At 32.7% G+C, this 18,618-nt stretch overlaps 3 long non-coding RNA genes across 4 annotated transcripts in view; 1 reads left to right on the top strand and 2 right to left on the bottom strand.

The window, feature by feature from the left end:
- LOC117111331 overlaps positions 1–5,670 on the top strand; it is a 16,945-nt gene extending 11,275 nt beyond the window's left edge. The window contains exons 2-3 of the long non-coding RNA XR_004445850.1: positions 5,048–5,144; positions 5,504–5,670. This is a non-coding gene — a long non-coding RNA (uncharacterized LOC117111331). The remainder of the gene's footprint in view (positions 1–5,047; positions 5,145–5,503) is intronic.
- Positions 5,671–6,606: 936 nt separating this feature from the next.
- Positions 6,607–7,817, bottom strand: LOC117111337. 2 transcript variants are annotated; one of them, XR_004445855.1, is made up of 3 exons: positions 7,712–7,817; positions 7,216–7,305; positions 6,607–7,013 (listed from the first exon to the last, which is right to left on the bottom strand). It is a non-coding gene; the product is annotated as an uncharacterized LOC117111337 (long non-coding RNA). The 2 variants fall into 2 exon arrangements; XR_004445854.1 differs by having other exon boundaries at positions 7,239–7,305.
- A 5,889-nt stretch (positions 7,818–13,706) lies between these two features.
- On the bottom strand, positions 13,707–14,439 carry LOC117111339. Its single transcript, XR_004445856.1, has 3 exons — positions 14,162–14,439; positions 13,986–14,058; positions 13,707–13,856 (listed from the first exon to the last, which is right to left on the bottom strand). It is a non-coding gene; the product is annotated as an uncharacterized LOC117111339 (long non-coding RNA).
- Positions 14,440–18,618: the final 4,179 nt, after the last annotated feature.

The raw sequence follows: 18,618 nt of genomic DNA, 5'->3' as shown, positions 1-18,618 counted from the left end.
TATATATATATATATATCTGACCACGTCACAACTGGTAAAGGCGTTTTATTTGATTATGTAAACATATATGTTTCTATGGTGGTCATCTTTAATTTGGCTGCAAAATCACCTTCACCTAAAATGGACGTCATAACGACGTCTGATGAAATAGTTAAGATATCATATGGTATTTAACATAAAATGACCTTGAATGACCTTAACTGACCTATATATTATCCTAATGACCGTCTATATATTTATATATAGATGGTCATATGTATATTTTCTTGACCACAAAAACATAGTGTTAAATATCAGAATTCTAATTTGAAGTGATTTTAAAAGCTAAGATATTAATAAATATAGTTTTTGCATGGCAGCCATTTTGAAATTAAAGATGGCTGCCAAAATTACCCTGAATTAAGTACTGTAGTTTCTAGTAAAAAATGAATTTGAAGAGCTTCAGTATGATTCAGATGTAAAACATGGCAGTTAGGTAATTATTAAGATGCCATACAATATTTGACCTGGAATGACCTTAAATTAATGACCTTAAATGAAGAATCTGGTCAGATTATTTAGTTAATGACCTTAGGTTTTACCTTAAATGAAGAATCTTACCAGATCAAAAAATGGCATGCTAGTACAGTATTCCTTGGCCATTTAGACACTATAATTATAATTCCAAGTTAGAAGAGGAAATAATACCATGGGTAATAAGGTTTTATAAGGTGGCTATTTTGAAATCTAAGATGGCTGCCATAATGACCTCCGATAAAATGGTTTCTATCAAAAATTGAATTCTATGACCATAGGGAGCATGTAAAAAGTTGGTGTTTTTGTCCAAAACGTCCAAATAGCACCATAGCTGCTTGGCGTATTATGCATACACCACTATATACTAAATACTATATACTAAATATGTCGTCGTATTTGTGGCAGCCATCTTGAATTAATGATACCCACATCAAACAAGTGTATCTGTATGCATCAGAAAAACGTTAGGATTTGTAAATATATTTTAGAAAAAAAAAATATGCTGAAATATGTTGAAAAGATCAAGTTTTTTTCCCCCAATTTTTGGTTAAAATTAGCCATTTTGGTGGCCATTTTGAAAAAAAACCCACTTCCCCTATGTAGATTTTTCTAGATTTTTAATGTTCATACAGGGACCTTAAGAAAATGCACTGTGCAAACAGAAATTCTGTTTTTTCAACCCTAAGATGTATTTTTCTTGTACTAATTGCAGTGTGATTAGCAATACATGAAGAATATTGCTCAACATAGGGTTACACAGTAAAGGACAATTATGTAATAAATGAATTAATGCCTTTATGTAAATTATGGTAGCTATTTGTGTGGTCCTCTGGAATACATTGTGTAGTACACAAAAATAATGAAAAACAACCCGATATTGTAAGGAAGCTGGATTTTTATAGGATTCTGGTGATATTTTCCATTCTTCAAAACAGAATAGGATTAATATAAGGAAGCATTTTTACTTACATTTCCAAAAGTGAGTTAGCGCACCACCCTAAAATATGTTATTTTGGGTTTAAAAAGTCAACAGCAGTTATTACATTCATGTTTTGTAAATTAACCAAATTTATTTAGGGTACTGAAGCTGCTGTTAAGCTGTTCTTTAATTTTGGCCGCCATTTTAAAAGCGCCCTCAATTGCCTCTCGAAATCTTCACATTAATAACTTTAGCTAATTATACTTTACTCCTATCATTACATATTCAAAAGTTGGTCAAACCTACCTCTTCTGTGCTTATTTTACCCATATATATGTTGTTTATTGGATTTTGGCGGCCATTTTGAAAAAAGCGCCCTCACGCGAAAATTATATTTCGGCAGTTCGGTTCGGTCCTTGAAGTCACGAGAGCAGCTTCATATATTGCCGCAACAAAACACACATGGTTGCTGCTTGACACTTTCTGTTCGACGTCTGGTTCCTGGTGGCTAGTACAGTTATAGAAAAAATGATACCGCTATTATGTAATATGGGATAATGCAGTGTTATGATTTTAGAATAAAAACTTCTGAAATTAATGTACAGTATGCTATAAAAAAACGAGTTTTCTTGTAGTTGTAATAATTTTTTTACTGGAATTTAACAGTAGAAAGGCAAACTTTGTATCACATGATATTTCTCCAGTTCTGTTTTTGTTTATAAAACGTGGTGCGTGATGTTTCATGCTTCACACAGTGGACTGTGAGATTAATGACTATAGGCCTAGAATTACCAATATTTTTAGTTCAGTACCCAGTGTTATTAGTCACCGTAACAACAAAATGATTGATTGAAATAAGTAAATATACCCACTAAGTATTTTATTATATTATTAAAACTTACACTGAACAGATGTTGAAAATTTAACGCAGCACGGCCGTCTAGCAAGAAATTGGGATTTTCCTAGAGTAAGAATACGTTGTTTCATTGCAGTAGCAAATCAGCCAAAAAAGTTTAAATTTCTTTATGTGAACATTTGTAAATTATGTCAATGATTCAAAATAATTAAAAACTTAACATTATGGGACGGTTTGGAGCCTAAAAATAGGTGCGGCTTATACACAGGTGACACAAAAAAATCGCGATATTTCACGTCCTAATTAGGGGTTCGGGTTAAACACATGTGTGGCTACTGGCATATACGGTATGTTTGAATTTAATTGCTGTTTTTATGATTTTTGTGACTGGACCGTTTCAGAGGTGCCTTCCACATGTTGGTCTCATCTTCTACTGATTTTGTACAATACAATCTTAAGTGAGAATTGAATAAACTACTGTATAAGAAAATAAAAAAAAATTACAAAAAAAGAACATAAGATACAAGAGTAGACGTATATTTTAATAATCAAATGAGTTTTAATGTTTTTTCTTGCAGTACATTAAAGCACATGGCTACAAAATTATTTTACTTTGTCGCCAATGGGCACCAGGTAAAAATTCCTGTAGCCAAAAGGCTATGGGATCGAAAATTGATTTTTTGAGCACTGAATAAATAGCTATAAATTTAGCTCCTTTTTTTAATGTTGAAGTTTAGAAATTGAAATTCATATTCTCCAATGCAACATCATTTACCAAAACCTTTATTTTTCCTATTTCTTGCCATGTAATGATAGGCTGATGGTAATTATTCATTCAAATTGCTTTATTTCAGACTTTACATCCAGAGTTAAACATCATCAACTAAACTACTTACAATATAAATACAAGGGGAAAATAAACCCACAGGATCCATAGAGATTATGGATTGACAAAAAGAAGTTTGTTCCATCTTTTTGAAAGCATAGAACTTTCAAAAATTCTATTTACAGAACGAACTAATGTGTTTACACTGTAGAAAATCATTTTAAAATTCTAAAAATTGATTTTCTCATAAATTTTTGGAATGATAATTAAATCATTATTAACAAATAGTGCACTAGAACTACAATACTTCGGTTGACGTAACAGTTTTCTTAATATATTGTAATAACATCTAAATGTGTTCATAGTTGAAAGTCTATACATAAACCGAAGTGTAGAACAATAAATCCTCATACAGAAGGAAGTAAATAATAATTTGACTTGATCACAGCTCTCTCTAAACTTTCTACATTTCCATATTATGCTCAGTGATCTAAGGGCCCGTTCAAGTGAAAAAATATCCTATTCCTGTATTCCACTCCCTTGGTACTACCATGTTAAAATATAATTTGGTCTCTTCTATTTATAGAGTAACAATGTGAATATAGGATATAGAGTAACAATGTGAATATAGGATTAAATTTAACATCAGTAAACAATGTGAATATAGGATGAAATGTAACATCAGTTGCTGTGGAATTGCCTGGTTTTAGAAAAATATAAACTTATCTCTAAAATAATTGCATGTTTTTTACAAAGCTTTCAGCAATATATTCTCTCACTTCACAAAGTCGAAAATAATTGGTTTGATGACAAGGTCAGAGAGGAAAATGTGAACTACGTCATCAATTTTTTGGGTCATAGAGAAAAAAATTAACTCAATCTCTGCTGCTAAAACAATAAAGGGCTGTGCAGACAGTCGAGTTGCTGCCAGAAAATGAAAGCGGTGCCATGATATTGCGCTCAATGGCCGATAGTCATATACCTACATTTTGCTCACAAAATATGATGTAGATATTCACAACTTCATCTCAAATATATTTTCAAAATCACAACTTGGTGGCAATTAGTGATCATCGGTTTTGGCTGAACACTGGATCAGCGCATTTCGCGACTTGTAAAAGTGTCATCTTGGTTTTCATGGGTGCATAAAATGCAGGGCTTGCTACAAAACCAATTTGTTACATTGGTCAGTATCCTTTGGCATAGAATGCCTTCCTCTAGCCCCAGTCCTTAGTAAACAAAACAATTAATTTTGATGTGGGGAAGATGTATAATATAATGATATTTCTAGTACTACTACTTTGTCTGAATTTAGTAATTGTCTAAAAGTGGGAAATGTCTTAAATTTGATTTGTGTGTGTGTCGGCAAAAAGAAAACACGGATGAATTTTCTACATTTAATCTTACAATAAAGTTTAGCCTGGGCTTGCCTTACCTCTATTTTAGATTCTTTATCAGACACAAAAATGTAAAACATGACATATTCTCATTGCTAGTTTTGATATTAATGAAATATCATTTTTAAACTTACTGAAAGCGATTCTGATTTTTAGAATTTAAATATAGTAACTAATTAAATTAATATTGAATAATTGAATATAAAATGTATGCCAAGTATAAGTATCATGTATTCTGCATGTAAAGGCCAACTCAAACAGTCAAACAATGCAGCCCAACACTGTGGTTTGCATCAGGGACAGTTGCGTCGTGGAATATTAAACGTGTAATATTTCTCACAACAGCGTAAGACTGTTCCCATCGATAAATTGCGTCAGACTGCGTCGGCTATAACTATGTTATGATTAATACGTCATGAAATTAAAATTAAATTATAATAACTAAATGAATAATTAAACATTTTGATATTTATGATGCATTTGTATTTCCTCATCCACATCCTAAATCTAATTAATGCAATTTATTTTACAGTTGAAATTCTGAAGAAACTTGGACATTGCACCTTCTTTGCAACAAGTCAACCTACCCTGCTTGGCTGAATGTCTAATCTTGCTGCCGCTACTGAATGGTGATTGTGCTAGAAAAAAACTTTGTGAATTTTCCTATGTCCATTGGAAATTGCTTTGTGGGATAAATAAATGCTTGTGAGAACCTTTACCCAAATGTGACGCAAATTTTAGATTTGGTATTTGCTTCTGTAACTTTTAATTACCTGGAGACTTATGCTTATAATAATAATCCCAAATATTTATATGGTGCCAATTCCAAATTGAATGATCACCCCTGGTCACTTAGTAACATAATTAATTGAAATTAATTTGGCCTAGCCTAAACCGAATATTTTCTTTCCAATTCTCTTTTCATTGGACTTGCCTTGTTGTATTACTTTGCATTTCTTACTCTTTGTTCAATGATTTATTCTTTCAGGTTATGGCAACTGGTGATTTGGTAGTAGAAGCTTTCAGTTCTGGTTATGTATTTGAAATATAAATTGTAATTATTTAGTATTGTACATTTTGAATAAATAAATATTAATTGTATTCAGTTGTATTGAATAATTTATTGTAATATTGAATAAATAAATATTAATTGTATTCAGCATAGTATTGAATATTTTTTTTTCCTTCTTGAGTATTGAATGAGCAGGATGGTTAAAAAAAAAAGCACCCTCGAATAGAAAATAATAGTTTTTTGGCCACTTTAGTCTGTGGAGTTCTGATAAAAATAGTGAAGAAAACCGCCCTAAAAAGCCTTTTAATTCCAAAGTTTTTTAGGGTCTCTCAGTTGTCAAATGCATCAAGAAGCGCCCTTTAATATCCAATTTTTCACAATTGCAAAAAACTGGCCATTAGAGGGCACACTCTACCACCCTATTAATAATATTAATGGCAAATAAGAGACCACTGAAAAACGTTGAAATAAAATGGCTGTAAAGGGTGGTTTTCAGCACCACAGAGGGCCCCTTTATTAAAGTTAGGCTCCAGAGGGAAAACATTTTTTGAAATGTTGAATTTTTACACTTTCCCCCCCCCCCAGTTTTTCGTCACATCTTTTTTTCGGTCTTAGAAAAATCAGTTTTACAACACATCAAAAATGTTTTCCCTCCGGAGCCCAACTATAGTAATTTTTGAGACTCTGGAAATTTTGGTTTTCTATTGAAGGGCACCCTTCAGCACCACTATTAATAGAAATTGAGAAACATGGGAAAAATATAGCCTTTTTCTATTGGAGGGCGCTTTTTTCATCTTACCTGCATCAATCGGTCTTCAGAACTTGAACAGCAAAGAAACATCAAAACACTGCTTATATGTAAATTATATGGATATGAAAATGATCTGCTCAGCTTATATTAATAAATTATAGTAGCTTTCTGATTCTCTTGTTTGATTGTAATTACCGTAGCCAGTTCATATCTTCTGTACAATATTATCCGTTTTCAGAATGAAGCAATTGTTGTCTTGATGCTGAACAACTTTTCATAACTTACCTGCATTCATCATTCTTCGAACTTCAACAGCAAAGACACAACACACTACTTATATTTTTTATTTCCATAACCGAAATCACATAGGCCTGTCAATTCATTACATAGACTTATATAATAGATAATAAATTATAGTAGGTTTCTGGTTGTCTAGTCATATTGTAATTAGCCAGTTCATATCTTCTGTACAATATACACAGTTTTTTTTTCAGAATAAAACAATTGTTGCCTTGCTGCTGCAATAACTTCATAAATAATAAAACCACTGTATGTTCTCTTTCACCAGGATTACGGCATCACAATATTCAGCAAGATGTTCAAGCTAACTTCTGTATTCTATTAGGCATCACAAATTTAATTAACGAAAGTTAAATTGCCTATATTAAACAAAATTGATTATAGTAGGTTGCTCTGCAGTAGTACTTTTCCTGTCTTGCACCTCTGTTGCCGCATCTACCAAAAATATAATTTGTTTTAAATTAGACACAACACAATTAAAAAAAAAAATTGAAGGTAATAATAAAGCTAATATAATTTCGTAAGCTTCAGCATATTCAGGCCAGTAGCCAGGTTCTCTGAAGGAGGGTTCTCTGGGCGTGGAGTCCAGGAGGGGAAGGGTTTCTCCAGAACCATAAAAAATCCCCTGGCTACTTACCTTATTTTTCACTTAATGCTTACAGTATTATTAAATCTTTGATGTATATCAAAAGTTACGTATTATCTTGAAGAGAGATTTGTCTGTCGTCTGCAAAAAAAAATAAAAAAATACAGACATTGTTTTTGTATGCTCAGTAACTTTCACAAATACTAGTGGATAAGACACCACGCTAGTTATCTGGTTTGAAAGTATGTACTTTAAATCCATTCACTGGTGTTTTTTGTGTTTCTCAGATAAGAAAGTTTAATACATACTCCCAAGTACTGTATTGAAATAATCGTGTTGGGATTCAATATTTCGACATGAATTTTGTCATCATCATAAGGAAATATTAATGACAATGTCGAAATATTAATGACAATGTCGAAATATTGAATCCCAACACAATGGCATGTATTTCTATAGTTGGAGTATTGTATTGCCCCATCAATATGTTCCCTTGTCAAACAGGCTGATGTTTTACGCTTTAAAACTTGACGGTATGCAGCTTTACCTTCTTTTGTCAGGATTATGCTATCACACTATTTAGAAAAATGTTCACAAAAACTCAATATACTTTTCATGTCTTGCAGCATGGGTCATGTTATGTTGCTGCATCTGCAAAAAAAAAAAAGAATAATGAACAGCAGGTAGAGCGACAACGATAATTTTTTTAAATTTTAAGGAATGAAGAAATGATATCAGATTTTATGGACTTTTTATTCCTTGTTTTTCTTAAAAGGTGCTGTTTCCCAAAAACATCCAGACGGAGGAGAAAACAAAAATGAATTTGTATTGGTGAATGCAAAACAGTGTAGTAATGGGATGGTTTAAATGCTTTAAATTTATATAATTAGGAAAAAAAATATAATACATACAATAATTTTGTAGATTTCAAGGCAGCGGCGGGCGTAATAAAAATAAAGAAAAACTCGTTTTTTTTGTTTTTTTTCTAAAATTTCGTTTTTATTCGAGTTGAATTGCATTTATTCGATGTAAAACCACCAAGGATAGCCCACGAAAGTCTAGCAGACTATTCTGGTGGTGCTTGGCAGTACACCGGGAGACAATCCCCTACTCTTTTTAAGAGTGTACTGCGGGTTTGCTAAACAAGGTAGAAGAAAAGGAAACAAAATCAAAAGAACAACATGATAAACAAAAGAAAATGTTAAGTGGTGATATTTAAAGATGTATTGTCACATGAAAAATACCAAAATGAAAAATCATTTTTGAAATAAAAATTTTCAACTTATAGAAATTAGTTGATCTAAGAAATCTTTACAGCGGAAATGAGAGAAAGACTTCAACCACTAGAATTGTTTTATTATATTTATTTATCTCTTATAAAAATCAGGGTACACAATCATGTAAAGTTAATAATTGTTATGTTACTGCAAAATGAGCATTTTCAGGGGACAAAATCAAATCAAACATTTGTATGTCCCGCGTATAAGACGATACCCTGTTTTCCGGTTGTAATGCTAGTTTAAGCCTATATTATACGCTAGTATATTCAGTAACTATTGGCAGCTGTGGGGGTGGGGGAGGAAGGCGTGCCAAACCTTATCAGAGGGAAAGCAAGTACTAGGAGAACTCACATTCACCTCAGCTCCACCATGATTTGGGCTGAAGTTGAAAAAAATAACTTGGTTTAGCAACCTGGATGTCTGGACACGGTACTTTTAAGACATTTTTTTTTCTAATATTATGAGTATTTAAGGACCCATATCTCGTAGCTGTATTTATACCGTTGTGACAATAAAGTTCTATCGTATGGTATCGTTAAAAATGGTTTTCAATAGTATTTATTTTAAATATTTGTTGCAAAAAAAGATTAGGGCTAAGTAGAAGATTATTCAATTTAACGATTGCTGACAGAGAATGGAAATCTGCTATTACAAGAACATTCTAACCCATGCTTGCATGCACCTATATATTCAGACATAATATGACGATATAGCAAATATGAGAAGCTGAATATAAAGCTTTATTTAAAACACAGAAACCTGGCACAAATAACAGTTGTTATTCTGCTAAACCGTGTATACAAAAATTTACAGAAACCAGAAATCAAAAGAAACTAAGAAATATAACCTTAAAATGAATTAAAATTAACTATTATTAACTACCAAATATTTTAATTACCTTAGTGAAAAGATTCATCTGGATATCTAGACTGTATTTGTTAGAATTATTTGATGATCTAAACTATTTGAAATAAATATGTTAACGTATAGGGTGTCTATAAAACGAAGACCCTTAAGTATTTCTTGATATTCCTCATTTTATTCCGATAAAATAATGAAATAGGTACTTGTCAACTGTGACAGCCTGGTGTACTATCATCAAAATAAAAGAGAAAAAATAGGGGTCTTCATTTCGGGGTCTTCGTTTTATAGAAACCCGTTGAGGGGCCTATGATTATGCACATGTAGATGGCCGGAAATAGGACTATGAGACTCAAATTACATTATAAATTACTTATGTTTATTTTTCTGCATTATATTTCATAACTCAAAAATTGGGGGGGGGGGCGGCTCGCTCGCCTTTGAATATGCCACTTGGGGTCTATAAGACCTCGGCCCCAACATAGGTAGGGCTGAAAAATGTGATTATGGCACCGGAAATGGCACTCGCAGACTTTTAACGTGAATAAAGATAATTTTAGTGAACCTATTGCAAGAGAGAAAATCCGTTTGTACATGGCGAGTTATTGACACACAAGCGGCACTCAAATTCTTTAAAAAAAAAAAGCTACAGTAAAAGTCCTTGCTTGTATGACAAATTATAGGCAGTCCTAGTTGGAAACTAGATTGGACAAGGTGTTTTGGTGGATGGATAAACGTGTGAAAGTGTCTTGATTTTTTTACCCTTCAACATGCAGACATTTGGCAATTTGGTAGGGGTTACCCAGAAAGTGCGTACCCTACTACCCGAACAATTTGAAGCCTACAGAGAAAGTAATAAAACATGGCTGTAAACTACAAGTGCCGCTCAGCATGTCTTTCTTGTACAGGTCTTTGCCATCCATATCGTGTAACTTGTAGGTCATCAAGTGGGCCCACCTCAGACATTGCTCAAGCCTTAAAATAAGCCTAAGAATGTACGTTTCTATAAAAAATGTTTTAAAAATTGTTAGTAACCTACATTCCTATACCGAATTTATTGTCATATGAATGCGATAATGTCATGCATAACAATTTTGGTGGTTATTCAGCCACACACTTAATATACTTTTATACAGTCGTTCCCGTCCAATACCAGAGTAATTACATTGCATTATTGACTTTTTCTAGCTTTTTTACAGGAAAAGCCATTTTCTGACCTGATTTTTTTTCTTCTTGGATAGCATTTTCCATGCTTGGATCTTTTCCAAATTTTGTCCAAACATAGAACATATACCAAAGACGTACCTTATAAAATTTAGTACTTGTGGCAAAGATAATCCAAACCAGTCATTTGTCGCAAAAATTGGTAAAACAGTAAAATAAGAATTATTAACTGATAAAAGAATTATTTATATCCGACTTTTCGTTATGAAGTTACAGGAGTTTAAACATATACCTGTTTAAAGAACAATATTTGAGAAATCAGCCTTCATTCTGGACATTTCTTAGGCAGAAACCAGGGATCGGTATAGAATTATACTTCCCTGAAGAAACCATCATCAAATCATTAAAAATTATAGCATGATATATAGATATTTAAAGGTTAGTTCAGGGTAATAGATTTTTAAAATGTTGATATTCCAGCATGTTTCGGCTATTATCTCTTAAACAGGATTTGCGACATTTAACTGGTTTGACTTGTCTTTGCCACAATTAGTGACAGTGGTGTGTGGATGAGGGGACCAATTTAACCAAGTTACAATGAAGAAACTATTTTCAGTTTCAGTGACGATCCAGTTTAGGGTGAAAATGTGAGGGTCATTTTAATTTCTGACGTCCCCGACCTAAATATATATTTAAAAAGCTATCAAAGGATCTAAATTAAACTTTATATAATACTATTTTGTCATGGTCCAATAATAAATAAGTAATCAAAGACACTAGGTTACAAACTCAACATTTTATTTTGCACTACAGATTGTTTCATGAGGGCACAGCCTCAATCATCAGGTGCTCGGCTCTGATTGAAGCTTACTCGGAATAATGAAGTACTGTAGATACAGATAATAAAAACTGTTTATAAAGAATATGCGATGTTAATTAGTACTGGACTCTTGTTGAATAGATGGATCTGAGATAGGCTATTGTTATTTTGGTGTTTGGCTTGGTATGAAGTTTGGTGTCTTTGTAGGAACTTTCTTCTATGTCTGCATGAACTAAGTGTATGCACTAACTTATTATAGGAAGTTTAGCTTTTTACATATGTATATGTAAAAAGCTGAACTTCCTATAATACTGGTTTGTCATGGTTCAATAAAGAAATTATTAATTTTGATGACGATCCGATAACTATATGGTGTGGATATGCACTTAAGTTTTTACTTTAGTAACTTTTTAGATTTTAAATGATTTTTTTTAAAAGAGATGGTTTATTTATTATCTATTTTTATACTGGAATGCATTAAGCCAGTGTATTTTAGTATTTTATGTGCTGCCAAGAGAGCCAATGACAGGAATTTTGCGTTTCTTTTACTGGTGAAACCAATGATATGATATATATATATATTTCAAAATTGGATTAAATAGTCTGAATGAAATTTACTGGAAAGTTTAGGTTACAAGGAAGAAATTAATACATTTTTGTGACGATCTATATTTAGGTGTGAAGTTGGAGTCATTTGTAAGTGCTAACATCCCTTTTCTAATAGCTCAAAAACTGAAGAATGGTCACAATTAAACATTACATGAGTAGGGTGTAGAAATTCAAATGATTAAATCTAGTTGATCATTCCAGATGGCTTCTTTGTGACTTTAGTGACCCCTATAGATAGCCTCAGAAGAAAAATGACGAAATATGTTTGCATTAAACGTTAAGAGCTATAATTTGATACCAAACTTGATATGCTTATATGAACCCTTTATTTTTACATACTTATATGGTATATTTGACAAAATTGGCGTGGCCTAAATGACGTCATTAAATTGTTCGCTTTTCGGACAACTACTGAAGAAAAATAATGCATTCTAGTCATCTTTATGGCAATGTCCATGCATGGAGGAATTGTTTAGTTTAATCTAATTCCTCCATGGTCCATGTCATGAGCTTTAATTTGATATCAAATTTGACAAATTTCACATACATTTTACATAATGTATATAAAAGGGGCACAGGCAAAATGGCCTTTACTGACGTATATACACCTCATAATATATTGAGTGTGGGTCAATGTCCATTGTCTGAGCTTTAATTTGATACCAAACTTGATATGTTTATATGAACCCGTTATTTTTACATATTTATAGTATACAAAAAATGGGCTTTGTCTAAAATGACGTCATTAAATTGTTCGGATTTTTGGGCACCCCTTCTAAGATTGTTATTTATATCTAAAAGAAGGTTTCTGCCAAGTTTGGTGCTTTTGTCACAGAGTGCAATATAAAAGTGCTAATCTACCCCACTCGATCTCGCTGGGCCCCCAAATATGGGCTCAGGGAGCGAATTCATGCCTTGGGGCCCGCGGCGGCTCTCAGCGGCCCTGAATACTATACCAGGGTTCAATTGCTATAGAAAACTAAGGGTGGGTGGCAGACATTTTAAGGGTGGGTGGGTGACAACATTGGTAAACTAAATAATAAGAGTGGATATTAAAGATGGAAAATTGGGTTAATAAACGGTGGGTGGTTTGCCATGAAATTAGCTTTAGACTGGGTGGAAAATTTAAAAGGCTGGGTGGCCCCGCCCACCATGCCAGTATATACCGATAGTGTTTGCGTAAGGAAATTTAATTTGAATGATGTTTTGCCCTACCTTTAGATGTGTTTCAGATGGGTTAACGTACTGAATGCTCAGTATACGTTTTCAAATATGGCCCCCACCCCCTGTCGGGAACAACAGACCCCCTGTGGGCAAATCCTGGCGTCACCCCTTAAAATACAAGGATAATGAGAAAACGGAGCCCAAGATGAGGACCAAACACAATACTAAAAGAGGAGCAAGACAGGAAAATAAGAGAACAATAGATGGGTTAAGAAGCAGGAAAAGACAATAAGCCCATACAAATATGAGAAAAATAACAAAATAAGAACAGGGAAATGAAATGAAGATAATTAGGAAATGAAAATAATGGAGGATAAAAATGAACAAGAAACATATTTCTGGGTCCTGATAACTAAAATTCATAAAAATGTGGTATGTGGCCCTGGAAAGAAATTGACAAGCAGTCCAATATAGGCTAATCACAACTGTTCTTATCGAAATTGCCAATCCAAGTCCGAGAATATTTAGAAATGCACACACACTACTATCTAAGAAACTAACTCGTACGGTATTGTTTGGCGTAACGGTCATTTGAAATAAACTTTCTAGTTACAAATATTTGATACGGTAATACTTGCCTTTGTAGTTTTGTTGATATATATGCCTACATCACGGAAATACCCTATGAACACAGCAAGTTATGGAGGTTTCTGCTAGAATACAGTTTATCGACCATGTCCGCCGTTACTCCATGTGGTCACTCTGGCATTGCATTGTCTATGCAGGTGGTGCATCTAGAATATTAAGTGAAAATGGCCTCAAGAACGATGAAGGACGTACAATCCTTTAACTATAAAAATAAGAAAATATTTATTGGTCTAACATGCTTTTGCAAATTACTATATAAAACTGCATAAGCCTACCTCATCACATCAAAAATCCTTTTCGAAACAAGCCGGCGTTCGTTCGAGTCTATTTCCACAATGCCGTGCACACCTACAAAGAAACGGACTCGTATTGTATGATAACGGAACTCAGAAAAAATACAAATGGGAATTGTTTTAGTATAGTTTAAAACATATGCAATACTTAGGCCTACCTCGTTTTGTTGATACGTACGGTACATCACGAATATACATTGTAATCATAATAATAATAATGGCGTTTTTTTGCTAAAATACAGCTTGCCCACCATATCCGCCATCAACTCACGTCACGCGGTTCCCTGGAATTTCACGATCTGCTATTGCTATACACAGGTGGGTGCATCCAGGATATTAGGTGAAAATGGCCACAAAAACACTTACGTTTAATTATTTGAATAAATAATATTAATTGTTCAAGGGTACTAATAGAGATTATATATTTGCTTTTCCATTGGCGCGTACAAATATACATATAAGACTGTCATTTCCGGCCATCTAGAGTTACTATTTCACACCTCAGGTGGCTGTGGTCTCACGAAATGTCCCCACCACCCCCCTCCTTTAAAACGGATCTCGCCCCCCCCCCAAAAAAAAATAATAGTAATTAATAATAACAAGACAAATTCACTAAGATAAGTTAAATAATATTTTTTTTTATTCAAATAGGATAACAATAATGAGGTGGATGATATCTAGGAATCTTGTACACATTAAAAGAACGATGCATCAGAAAAGCATACTGTAGATATTCTCACTGGAGTTATAAGAAAGCGATGACATAATAATAATAATAATAATAATAATAATAATAATAATAATAATAATAATAACAATAATAATAATAATAATAATAATAATAATAATAAAAATAATAATAAAAATAATAATACTTATAATAAATAATAGTAATAATAAAGTGTATTAATAAAAAATAATGAAATGTAATAACCACATAATAATAATAATAATAATAATAATAATAATAATAATAATCGTTCTTTTATTATTCTTTATAGGCCTTTATGTTATGTTATGTATTGATTGATTTTTATGCTGGTGTAAATTACGGAGATTTTATATTTTTTTATAGTATTTTTAATCTTGCCTATCTTGGACAGCTTTCTGATAGCATGGAGGTATTATACCTCCATGCTATCAGATAGAAGTTTCATGATACTGTGTAAATATAATTTGATGATGATGATATTGCATTGCACAAATAAGAAAAACTGTAAAACAGAGAAGATAAGAATCACGTATATAGTATAATTTTTAATTTTAGATTGGTGAATGTTTTTAACAGTATTATTTTGTTGTCCTATATGGTGAACAGAATGGAAAAAGAAAATATTTTAAACAATAATTTCATAATAAATAACATATATGTTAACAAAACTGAGATTATTAACTACAGTATGGCTATAAGATAACATTCTAGTAACCTACATCACAATTGGATGAACAAATTAAATATTTCTCCACTTACCAGCGCACTTAGGTTGCTATCTACTCTTTCAATTTTACTACTCATCCTGAAGCTGAACACCACTGCTTCTCATTCTGGCCGACTGTACCAACAAAATCAAACCTATACTGTAATGGCATTTTTTTAATAATTGCTAAAAAAAAAACCAAACAAACAATACAAAAAAAAAACCAAACAAACAAAAAACAAAACAATAAGACAATGAGATTTACAGTAGACACATTTATGAACATAACTCATGCAAATACCTTGGTTTGTATTGCAAACAATTTGAAAATATGTAAGATTTATTACTTTTAGTGTTTCACAAACTTGCCGGTTATATTACACAAAACTAGAAGCGGAACGGAATGTTAAATAGGCCAATTTAATTCAATTATATATATTAACTTTCCAATGTCTGTATTGCAATTTGTATTGTATAAAGTTATGTAAATAACAATTAGGTCTATTTAGTGCAGATTCTTCCGTAGCCTAGGGCCTTACAACAGGCCTAGACAATAGTTGCTCTAGGATATATTTTCGGGGGGGGGGGGGAGGGCACGCTGGGCTGTCTGACAGGGGGACTTGGGCTCGTAGGCCCGAGTTGGTTGAAGGATTTGAGAGGATGCCCCCCCCCCCCCCAGAATGAGTGGTACTAATATCTAGGTCATTTATTTAAAAGTTTTGAAATAAAAGGCATTGAAAGTATCCCTGTAAATCATAGTTGTTGATGTGAGTTTTATGAAAAGTGTAATTTATTTTGATAGTTGCCATGTCAAATATGACTTACCTTTCAATGATATATTCTGGCGTGTAATATTGGCTACAAATTCCAGGGTTTTAGCTGAAATCGTGCCATGAAAATTGCTGTCCTTTCCACGTGACAAAAATACATATCTTGCCATGACCATGGCGAAAAAACAAAATGAGACGTGAATGAAAACACGTTTAAATACGTCATTGAGCCTTTCACGTGACTTTGACGTCAGGAACAGAAGACAGGCGGAGGTTGCTCTTAGTGAATGAAGAAGAAAACAAACTTCACCTGACCACCCATGATCTTCTTTTTCCCATACTTTAAAAACAAAAATGGTTTAAATCCTGTTATATCGACGATTTATACACGTTGCTTATGTTAAGATTTAGGGTGCATTTATGACGTGATGAAAATCCACGCGTTTTTCATTTTCTCTATGATCGGCACATTCCGATATCAATAAAGGTTGCAAAACATATATTCGTGGTGTTTACCATTCAAACAGCTGAAAATAAACAAACTATAAACTATTGCTCACCGGTGTTGATACTCCGCAGTTTGCCGGTTGACCCCGACTGCTACGTCTTCCATTCCGAAGCTATTAAACACCGATCATGTCGTAACCATAACCATAACTGTGTTTGAACTTTCGATGTTAGGCCGAAATTTACGACAAACACAGCGACGCAATTCATCAATCACAAGAAGCTTAACAAGATATCGCTAAAGCCCCTCGATGTGGCTATTCTGGTTTTAGATATATTAAGCCATCGTGAGAATGAATGTATTTGTGAGTAATCGAGATATCAATTATCGCCAAATTTTCTAGTAGGCTTGTCTTATACTTAAGAAAATTATAATTATAGGCCTATGAAATAATGATGATAATAATAATAATAATGATAATAATAATAATGATGGCCTATGTCAATGATTTCATTATTAATATTTGTTATAATAAAGTCAATAATTAAATGACAGTAATTTTGCTATAAAAATATAACCATTAATTAATAATAATGATAATACAACAATTTTTTTTAAATAGGCCTATGAAATAATGATATTCATAATAGCAATAGTGAGGGCCTAATATTTAGGCCCTCATTGCCGATAATTAGGATAGTAGGCCTATAATAATTGTGATAAACCATAAACTGATTGTATTGTTTGTTGAATTTTATTTTTGAATAGACACTAATATGCCCACAGGAAAGTTTCCACTTCAAATAGGCATATTAATATTAATTTGTAGATATGGGCTACTGTACTGTAAACCTTCTATCATTTTGGTTGTTTTGAATTGGTTAAGTTCGATGCTATCATTATATCAAAGGGTTCAAGTTCACGTTCATTTATTTGTAATGTACTGTAATGAGAACAGGATACATAAACATTGTTTCGATATAAATTATAGTAGTTGGCTGAATTAAAGTAAAGAGAAACCTCAATAAACTTGTAATCTTTTTTTCAGCCTCATAATCCATAAGATATACAATAAATAGATATACTGTAGGCCTTTATTTAGACTTATGCCGATATCTACATACTACACAAAAAGTTTCCGATAAAATAATCATAGTCTTTACTTTTGTGTTTGCGTTGATTTGTAAACTGAAAACTTTTGATAAATGCGGCAGTAGTATTCTGACACTATAAGACCAACGTGTTTGCGAATTCCTCTCCAACCAACACCTCGCCCATCAATAGCAGGCTTATCAGAATTAAAACGTTTATTTAATACTCGCTAAGCTGTCCCGAAGTTGTCATTTTCGTATATTGTGCTAGCCATACCCTTCCGCAAGAACGTTGAATTATAATGAAATCAAAAAACAATTAAAATCTCATCATGGTGACATGGTACAAGTGACGAAAGCTGGACGTAAATCTTAACAAGGTATACTTGGATAATCTTGGAGGTTTTCAAGAGTCACTTAGTAACAGATGTCAATCAAATTCCACTCAAACTATAAAAACTCTGGCAAAACAGTCACCCAGTAACCCCTCTCTCGTATTTGTCAAAAGCAGCACTCTGAAAAATAAGCCTACTCAAACCAAAAGCCTGATAATGGTATAATTATGCATACAGTATTTAATTATATTTATTTATTTATCTACTATTATTTATTCATTAAATATTCGACACAAAACTGTGTCTAAAAGAAGAATTAGTTATTTTTCTGGTTATTCACAGTCATTATATAACCAAAAATAATTCTTCGATAAATTAATACAAACGTACAATACATTTAGACGTCAGTTTCTTTCTATTTCGTTGAGGTTTCTAAACTATACCGCTGAGACTTGTTCTCTGTACCATTCTCGTAGTAAACCTAATTTATGGAGAGACATAATGTCTTCGGGCGTTACAGATTACAATAACTGGAATTGTTGATTTTTTGTCT

This window comes from Anneissia japonica, unplaced genomic scaffold, assembly GCF_011630105.1.
Source record: "Anneissia japonica isolate Jap-2015-1 unplaced genomic scaffold, ASM1163010v1 scaffold287805_len679488_cov178, whole genome shotgun sequence".
Classification (NCBI taxonomy): Eukaryota; Metazoa; Echinodermata; class Crinoidea; order Comatulida; family Comatulidae; genus Anneissia; species Anneissia japonica.
The sequence above is the reverse complement of the archived record's forward strand: the minus strand, read 5'-3'. Positions and strand labels throughout refer to the sequence as shown.